Raw genomic sequence first — 10,721 nt, 5'->3', positions numbered from 1 at the left:
CCATAGGAACGCACAGCGTGGGCTGAGGAACGGCTTAAATGGAGCCATCGTGTCACGCAACTGGGCGTAGTTAGCCACCTGGTTGACAAGGCCGAACCAACTCCTGATGTCCGTCGTGGAGCCTGGGGTGGGGAAGTCCCGGATGGCGTCCAAGTATTTTGGGAGCGGTTCGATGGTAGATTCCGACACCCTGAAGCCAGCGAAGTCGACGCACCTCTCCGCGAACTGAAGCTTGTCCGGATTCAGCACGATCCCCGATCGGCCGACACGCGTCAGGAAGTCGATGGTCCTCCACCAGTGTTGCTCCAGGTCGGTGTCATAGTGGATGGTGTCATCCACACAACGTTCCTTGCGTTCATAGTCCGAGAGGACGGCGTCAAACCGACGGTTGTAGCCATCCCCTGACGACAGGAAACCCTGTGGTGCCCTGGTGTAGCGCCAACGGCCGAAGGGCGTGATGAAGGTAGTGAGGTGGCGATCCGACTCACGCAGGGGAACACTGTGGTAGCCGTTCCAGGCGTCCGTGACGGTCTTCCAGGTGCCCTTCGGGACGCGGCGTGCGAGGTGGAACGGGGACTCAGTGGCGAAGGTCTCACGTTGGCAGAACTTGTTGAGGGGGGAGAGGTCCACGGTCCTGCGGGGGGAACCGTCGTGCTTCCGAGTGACTACCATACGATGGCACCACGTCACCGGCTCGCCGTACGGCACGCGTTCAATGACCCCAAGGGCTTCGTCCCGCAGGAGGTCATCGTGAACCCTCCGCTGCCAGTGTAGAGGCACCGTAGCCGCGGTGTGGCATGCCTTAGGCGTAGCTGCGGGGTCCACGTGCATCTCGATAGGCGGCCCTTCCATGCATGGTAGTGCCCGATGGGGGCAAGTATTGAATGTCGACGAGGCATATCTCCCGAGTAGCCAACCTTTCATCCGGTTATTGTTCTCTGGCGTACAAGGGAACGGCAGTGCTGCGGGGCGCGCCGGGGGGACTGGCGCTGAGGACATGAGCATTGGGCGTCCCCGGGGTCACTTGGCCCCACGCAGCCGCCGTTGGTTGACCTCGTCGCATTGATGGACAGGGGCTGGACTGGCGTGTCAGCCGTGTCAGGGCTACGCCTGTCCTTGGGCCCCCTTGCAACGTCGTCCGACGGGAAGTTAATGGGCAAGAGGCCGAGGTTGAGCAACGACTCGTAGGAGAGGTACATGGCCCGGACTGAGCTGCTCACATATACCATGGAACGGCAGGATGTAGTACGGCCCCCGCTGCAGGTCGTCGAGAGCCTAGCGAAGAACGCTCCCTCGATGGCTATTGGGGAGCGGTTGGCGGCCAACAGGCTGAGGCTGACGGGTCGCAGGTCGTCCCGCGCGAAACCGCAGGCCAGGAACTCCTCCAGAGACCAAAGGTCCGACTGCGCGCCAGTGTCTGCGACGGCGGATATTCGAGCTCCGTCGGCCGAGCCCCGGTTGCTGGTGCCATCCCTCGGCCCGACTGGCATGTCCATCGAGATAGTGATTAACGCCCGGGGGTGGTCTCTCAGCCTGGCTCGCCTCCATTCGCCCTTGGAGAAGATGTGGTGCTCGAGTATGATAGGTGAAGGCCTGTCGACACAGCCGTGCGACGTAGGGGCGCGGCGTCGGCGAAGGCTCCCGCGACGTCGGCCAGGGCGGGCTCCAGCTTGCACCGACGAGACCTGGGATACCAGCTCCGACCCCATGGCGGCCTGTTGACTGTCGGATGACGGCTGTTGACGCCTCTGTTGTCGGCGGGCCCTGTAGCAGCCGATGCACACCTGGTGAGGCTTAGGATTCCACCCGCGAGGCCCCTCCGTGAAGACGTTAAAGACGTTCTTACATTCCGGACACGAGGCACGTTTAGGCCCGTCCGCGGGGCTCGGGGCGGGGCTCGCCTGTGGAGTCGTCTTCAAGCGCCGGAATGACGACATGGCTGATAGGGAGGACGACGGGAGAGCGTTACGGGCCATCTCTTTGTTCTCGACGAGTGCAATCACGTCATTAACTGGCTTGACCAGGACGTCAGTTGTCCCTAGCGTCTCGCGGCGTATGTCCGAGTCATAGATGCCATTGAGCAGCACATCGCGGATAATGTGGTCGGTATAGTCCACGTCCTTACCACACTCGCATACCGCATTATATGCGCATGTCTCTGCTTTACCCCGCACTCTGGCAGCGAATGCGCGGAATGTCTCGTCGCGTTCCTGGCGTAACTGAAGTAGTTCGGTGCGCAGGACGCATGTAGCAACTGGGATGACAGCTAGGGAACGCATGACGGTGATCAGGTCTGGCAAGGGTCCGGAAGCGGCGTCGGGGACGGCTTTCAACAGGCTGTCTCCAAGTACAGGCCCAGCGCACTGAAACAGCTGGAAGGGGGCCTGTGCGTCCCCTATGCCTGAGCCGGCGCGGAATACATTCCAACGGCGGATGAACACGTTCCATTCCTCTATTGACACGCCCACATCAACTTTGGGCCGATCGAGTCTCGGGCCGTGAGGGGCTGGGGCCTGGGCTGGCGCGGCCATGACAGGCGCTGCGTGCTGGTGGCTACATCCATGAATCGTCAATATAGCAATGACGAGTGCTTCAGACAAGTCATCGGATTTGAACTCGCAGCCGGGGACAGGGCATCCAACAACGACCATGGTGTCGTCATGAAGAAACACACTCCTCAATGTCAGTTTCTGTGATTTATTGACAAGGATGACGACACCCTAAAACAGAATAATGCAGCAAGATAAGCTGACAAAGTATTACATCCATGCAATTCAATCAACACAAATATGTACCACGAAACAGAGTATAGTAGTATAATAGTATAATATATATATAGTATAATATATGGTACAATATAATAGTGGAAACAGTCTTACATGAATGAGTGGACGAACGTCTCAACTCAAGGCGGAGTGCATGAACAATGTTTGAACTAAAATGGCCGCTCGGCACTTCCGGGTCAGAGCACGGCATAACCGGGCAGCGACAGCAGTGACACTGCCCTCTAGTGGCCGGCGATAAACTCTTCACTCCCTGTAAGCATCACGATATCGGCCTCTCACCCACAACCTCACATACGAGTACTGAATGTGCAGCAAAGTGATCTTAGGAAGGCAGATATAGCAAAAGATGAACGTCAACGACAAACGATGTTTCTTTCCTGGTAAATCAACAATGGGTCCTCAATGTACCCGCCCCAGATTCCTATGACGAAAATAATAGAATGTCGCCAGTTGTCATGACTCAACTTATACTGCAACACCGGCACCAGTTCCTCCAGCAATGTAGGGAACTGTGAGTTCCTCCAGCAATGTGGCGCATCGGGTGATGAACGCACCTCGCGCTGCCCCGGCCTTACCAGCACGTAGAAGACGGTCACAAACAACGAGAGTGCTTTTAGACCATCTCGTTTTTAATAGAGACGGGGGTGGTGTGAGTTAAAGATATAGACAAAAAGCTGTGACTTTCTCCCTCTCAGCTGCACTCCTCGAGCCACCCAAACACGGGGGGGTATTTACAAACACACCCGCGGCTGCTGCTGGATGTCAAGGGGTGAACTCTGAGGCATGAACTCAAATGCACGACTCAACTCAGACTCAGGTAATGTTCAAAATAAAGACTTTACTGGTATAGTCACAGTAACAAAACAGGGAAAAACAATAACACTCTTTCGAGGAAAAACAAGGACTATGATCATGCTTAGAGGAAACGTAATATGTCCGTGGAGTCGGCTTGTACGTGTATCCTAAATGAGGAAACGAACTGGCAATGGACAGGAGGGGACTAGCACAATATATAGGCCTACACAGGGTAAGGGGGAACAGGTGGAAACAATCACGGGCACAGGAGACAGATAGGAGCGGGGAGCGTGGAGGCCTGAAATGAGAGGGAGAATTACTTATTGTAATAAACATAAAGCACAGACAAAAGGACATGACAAAACTAACATAAAGAATAAACTTTCACAATAAGTTTCTTAGACATGGCACTGGAGCCGTGTTTGGAGAGGCGATGGGAGTAATATCTCTGGCTGCTTATTTTTAACTGCTAGTGTCGGCCGCTGAAACCCCCAGAATTCGGCGATTCGTTCAAATACAAATCTTTACATTGCTTTCATACAGAAGTTCCACTTTACTGATGCCTTTCTTTAAGGTTTCTCTAAACATGAGCTGTGCATGCTTGTATGGCACTTCCGTCCCGAGCAGCATACACAGAGGAAATCAGCCAGGAAAGTCCCCAGACACTGATTCCCTGGGATTACTATCCCCAAATGATCATCAACCAAAAACGAAACACAACCGCTCAGTTTCACAGGTAATTTTAGGATACCGTCAATCATAGATTCTGGTAAGGCAATGTCAAAATGTGGATTTGAAATTACACTTACCAGTTCTGAAGATTTGTTGGTATCCTGCCGACGACGCCAATTTGTAAGGGAAACTTCTGCAGCAATGGAGAGTCAGGACTCAGAGAGACACGAGGAGAGTTGGAGCTTTGATGTCAAACACTGGTGTTTTATTACAAGTATCGGTCGGAGAATTTCACATCAAAAGTCACAGCAGCCAGAGGTTCTGACTGCACGGGTGGGTTGCCATATAGCTTACAGAGAGTTAATAAACATATTGGGGGAGATAACATAAACATTTTGGGAACACTGGAGATAGCCCCAACATCTGGAGACATTGAATCACCTGTCTGACTCTTAGGCTCTGTGGCCGAGAGTTGACGGGTCATAAAACTGAGAATATCCACATATAAGTGCAGCAGCACATTTCTTAAAGGAGATAACAGGGTCAGGGTTGGTTATAAACGTCAACAGGTGAAAAGGTTAAATCTTAGGAGTAAAGACCGAATTATTCCCTAACAGTATCTATCTACAGATAAATATTAAGCCTGACAAAGTACTTAGCGTCTAATATATTGCTTTCCTGCAATGTCAACTATGTTGAAGCACTTATTTTAACTGATATTATACATATGAATTATACTCTTTTGTATATAGATAGTATAAGAAATGTGCAGAATATGGCAGTTTAATGGTGGAGGTATACACACATATTGATAGATGTCTTGTAATGCACTTTTGAGGAACCTGTGACCCAAGTTTTTCATTCATTGCATAACTATAGTGTAGTTGTGTATATGATATTTATTTATTTAATCGTTTATTTGGTAGGGACAATGCACAGTGATAAACACTTAAAACATAAAAATGTGTCAAGCGTAACAGTGCCAGATTTAGCTTTGAGCTAATTTCCATCCGCAGTCCCTCACATAAAACATTTAAGAAAATTACATTTTACAAACATGGCAAAAACCAAATACATGATGCAAAAACTGCAATAGCACTATACAAGTATTTACCACATGGCAGTACACTATAGCAGCTACGACATAAAGTGCAAGAGAAGATAAAAGAGCTACATAAAGTGCAAGAGATACCCCAGTGTTAAAGTGCATTTAGCGGTGATTGCACAGATGTTTGTTTCTGAACCATTCTTTGAGTTGACCTTTAAAACTATTGAGAGTGGGACAATCCCATATCTCAGTTGGGAGGCTATTCCAGAAAGAGCTGCCTTTAATTGATAGTATATTTTGTCCAAAAGTGGTCCGTCTACGGTGGACCTCACAGTCTCCTCTGGTTTCTGACCTATTGCAGCGTCCAGTGTGTTTTTTGTGGATGAAATTCTTCTGAAATGCTTCTGAAACGTGTGTGTGTGTGTGTGTGTGTGTGTGTATGTGTTTGTGTGTGTATGTGTACACGTCGGCCCCTGCTTTGTGTACTAAAAGTGGGTGTAGGTGTGTGGTGATTATAGTGAGAATAGAAAGTGTGCATGCCCATTCTTAAATAACACCCGAGGAAGGTAAGTAATAATAAATCGTTTGTTTTCATTTTTTTTAAACATGCATGTGTTTGAGAACATGGCAGCTTTAAATTCGTCCCATGGATAGGTTCAGTCCGCTCCACAACAGGAAGTCAAGATGTTGATGTTGGGAGTCTCTGGGAACGGAGGACGACCGCAGGCCTGGCACACCACAAGTTGCATCAACGTCACCGAAAATTGTTCCCCTGAGTTTTTCTACACTGAGTCCTCCAGTGGGTAAACTTAATCTCAGTTTGAGAAACACTAGTAAAAGTAGCAGCCTAATACTACAGTGTAGGAATGCAAGATGACACATTTCAGAGAGGGGGAATAATTTTTCTACATTTACACATCTTTATTGTTATTCTTGCTTTACTCATACTTATTGTTGACTCATTCTGGAAAAATATCATTCCCTTAATTCTCTAGAAATTAGAGTAGTTTTGAGCATGCTCTGTAGACTGTTACTGTGTAGATAAACATTAAGGAAATAGCATGAACACCAGCGGAGCCACAATCTAATAAATCCTCTCATATTACACTCACCAGATGTTTAATAAACTGACTTCATCTAACAAAAGAACAACATCAGAATGAAAACAAGTTACGCAAGATGAATTTTTACTGACCCATCAAAATCAAGTGGCGCAACAGCAGCAGCAGAAACAGAGAGCAGTGTGTTATGCTGATGTGTCTGAACATATTCTGCAGGATTCACCAGTTAAGGACGCTGAAAAACACTCAACACTGGAATGTGGACATTAACTTTCAATTCACAGATGATTGTAGATATACATATAGATATAAGGGAAGAAGGATATGTTTCTCTGCATACTGACAGAGAGTATAATGTTCCTTTTGCATTTTGACTGGAGAGAACAGCATTCTTTAGTTTGTTGGCAAAGTGATCCATCAAGGAGGAGAAATGGGATCATCCCACTCTGACCAGCTAAGAGCATGAAGAGGAAAGCAGGAGGAGATATGGAAAGAATTTGTTTTGATGAAAGCCTGGAGTGGAAGCATTGGACCTGAACTAAAGTAACCTCAGTACAAAGAGAAAGAAAGGAAAGGAGGGAGAGGAAAAGGACAGGACAGGGAAGGGATTATAAAGAAAGGAAAGGAAAGGAAAGGAGGAGTCTTCTCAGGATGAGAGCAGTGATGGCTGAAATTCTTTCAGCAGGGACAGGAAGCAGGGTGTGGGGGGGCTTGAAGTATGTGTATGTTCATCTCGAGTCCATGGGAACTTGACTTTCTTTTGGCCAAAGTGAGCATGCTGTTAAATTCACAATACTAAATCACATTTTGCTCTTCAAAACGCAACACATTTTTCTCCTCAGCCGAGATAAGAAACATGCTTATTTAAAGAATATTCTGCATTTCTACCGAGGTGTTTTAAATGCAAACTGGAAAGCACATTGGGAATGCAAGCACGTTTTATGTCAACCCGGCAAATATAGCCTCTGTGAAATATTTCCTCTTTTAATTTTTGTTTGGTGTCCATCAACAGCTGAGGGGAATACATACTACCTGCTTGTCTCTGCTGATCCAGAAGCATAAAGCGGATTCATCAAGTTTTTGGCTGGAAACGCAGGCAAAGAAGACCATGATGAGAGTTGCAGAAGTGAACCAAAACAGTATCTTAACATTGAGCTAAAAGCTGCTATAAAAGCTTGGCAGTGTGATTGTGTGTCATTTCATCACTACAAGACATTATTTAAAAAAAAGAAGAAGCTGTGTTTACATTGTTATTATACAAATATTGATCAAAGCTGCTTTTCTTCCAGCTTCATTCCCTGATTTTGATTGATACAGAAACGTTAATGCATAATTTCCCACTGTTTACAACCTGTTCACATCTCAGGATGTATATACAGTGGTGTAAAGAAACTAATTAGATTTACTCAATAACTGTACTTAATTACAATTCTGAGGTACTTGTACTTTACTTAAGTATTTCGTTTTTTTGTACTTCTACTCCACTACAGTTCATAGTATAGTGTACTTTTACTCCATTAAATGTTTTAATCCCTTTAGTTACTTCACAGATGTGGATTAATGATGTGAAATATAATCAAGTGTTAAATCAGACTTTAGTTCCACCTGGAGCAAAGTCACAAGCTACCCTGCAGTATACAAAGTCATTCAAACTAGCTGCACCTTTACCAGCTTTGAGAACACTTTCATGATCAATCATTATAAAACATATCATATATATTATTCTGAAATGGATTAATCTGCACAAGGACTACTTTTACTTTTGATGCTAATACTTTTCTACTTTTACTTGAGTAACATTTTGAATGCAGGACCTTTACTTGTAACAGAGTATTCCTACAGTCTGGTAATTCTACTTTTACTCAAGTACAAGATCTGAGTACTTTTTCCACCTCTGTATAAATGACTTACTATTGTTAGTTCCTTTGTTTTGGACTTCACGGTATGTCCATCCCCTCAATGGTAAACCTTGTTTAAACCGCTTTTGGTCAGTGGCATGAATTGAAGGGTTGCTGCTACTTGCTCCAGAAGTTAACATTGCAGAAACCAGCAAGAGTAAACTAGATTTTACCGAAACACTCCCCAACTTTTCCAACTCTTTTCCAATGAAAATAGCTATGTTGGCACAACTCCCCCAAAGTTATTGTTATGAACGTGAGTGCAGGTGGACAGTAATGGACGGACTTATTACAGTCCCACTTTCTTTCATTGATTACTTAAAAGCCTTTCAACATATATAACAACATGTTTATTTCTCATCAAATATTTATCTGGTGTAAAATGACACGTTAATGTTGCTTTGTTAGGAAAAGATTGAGGTGTTTTCTGTAAAATGGCATGAGGGAAAACAGCCGCACATACAGTCAGAAAACAGGCACAAACACTGAATTGTGTGAGCTTCAGTACAACAGCACAGAATTATAGGAATATGTCATGTACACACACTCACACAGACACACACACAGGCACTGCAAGCATGTGTCTGCCACAAAGGGCCCTGTCACATGTGGAGCAGATACATACCAACACAGTGATGTCAGTTTGTTCATCTCAACCTCAGACTGCCGATCTATTCATCAGAGCTGCAGCTGAAGGCCACGCTGAACGCTGACCAGAGGCTTTCTCTATCCCAGATCCTCAGGGTCAGTCAACTCCCATTTATACGTCTCAGGCAGCAAACAATCATTTGTTCTCTGAATCAGAATGACGTGGGAGGTTCTGTAAAACTGCATCAAACCCAAGCTCACCAAATACTTACAATTAGAAACCATTAGAACACTCAAAATACAAATAATACAACATCAAAAGTTATTCTATCCATGTGCAATACACTTTAAATGTACTGTTTACAATGATCTTAGAATATAGAACCTTTTTATCCTTTCTTTGCCAATAATCAGAATCAGAAACAGATGTATTGCCAAGTAGGTTAACACATATGAGGAATTTGTCTTTGTGCTTTTGTTGAATACATAAACTATACTAATACAGTTTTAAGAAAACTATATAAATATATATATATATATATATATATATATATTATATTAAAATATAGCAATATTTGCATTGAATATGGATGAAGTATAGGTATACCCGTAAAAATTAAATATGTGCAGTAACAATGTGCAGAATTTGGAGGGCTGTGCAGGGCTGACAGTATTAGGATGAACAAGATATTGTTTGCATAGTGTGCATTAATGTAGTGCATAGAGTCTATGATGTGGTTGTTTTTTGTTGTCAATACCTCTCAGTGTAGTTTGAAGCACTGGTTCAAGTTGATACAGTAAAAGAAGACAATGAAACAAGAAGGAGAGGATTGGGAGTTTATTTGACTAACGTGGGCTTGCCTCTTCTTAATATGTTAATCTACTCATTTTATATAGCATTTTTTTATCTGCACTGTCCCCTTTGCTGGTACACTGTTAATATCCCCACTGTGGGACAGATGATCGATTTCTGATTCTAAATCTGTGGACCTGCGCGTTATGGACAAACTATGATCAGGTGATCAGAGGACAATCTTCTGAGAAGTCAGGAAATAACTTTTAAAAACTGAGATCCATTTAAAAGCCAAACTGTATTCACAGTTTGCAGGAATCATCTTAACATGGTCCTTGGTTGATAAGGTTCTTAAGACTTTCACATCTGAAAACGTGCCTTGTAAAACAAGAATTGATCATAATGGGATTGATTTGATATAGAGTGTGGATGCTTGCATGGTAACAGTAAACTGTGTATCTTTCCCCGAAGATAACAGCTGACCCTGAAGTGTTGTGCAGACAGGCTGTGCTGAGGTCATCACTTTGTTTTCACTGATGCTTGATTATTGCAGACAAAGGGATATAAAAACAAGCTGATGTTTCTAAATCTGATAAGATAAGAGTATGTAACAGTTGAAAGCACAACCTAAATCAGAGCAGAATCCAAAATATGGGCCTACTGAAACACATCTTATTAATGAACAACTTCAACCACAAAATATCGCCCTGATGGATACAACTGTAACGACCTGGTGTGCATACATGAGATTATTTGAGTAAATTATAAACATTTTTAAGAGTTTTAGCTCCTCAAAGCAAATACGGATCTGGTCCATTCAAACTATAAAATGAAATGTAAGTTAGTCAGACTGCTTCGCCAAAAGATGTAATCGGGCCGGTGTACATTTCTGAATGAGTAAAGGTTATATTGCAATTCAAAAAAGTAATCAGGTTACATGACACAGCAAAACAGCTGACATTTGAGGTCATCTCCAGCTACACGCACTGATATAACTTCTATCAAGGATTAACACAGTGATGTGTGTGCTGCCTAATCTGCTGGGATGTCAGCTCCAGCACACACAGTTCCTACCAAACA

The sequence above is a fragment of the Notothenia rossii genome, assembly GCF_949606895.1.
Source record: "Notothenia rossii genome assembly, chromosome: 4".
Classification (NCBI taxonomy): Eukaryota; Metazoa; Chordata; class Actinopteri; order Perciformes; family Nototheniidae; genus Notothenia; species Notothenia rossii.
The sequence above is the reverse complement of the archived record's forward strand: the minus strand, read 5'-3'. Positions refer to the sequence as shown.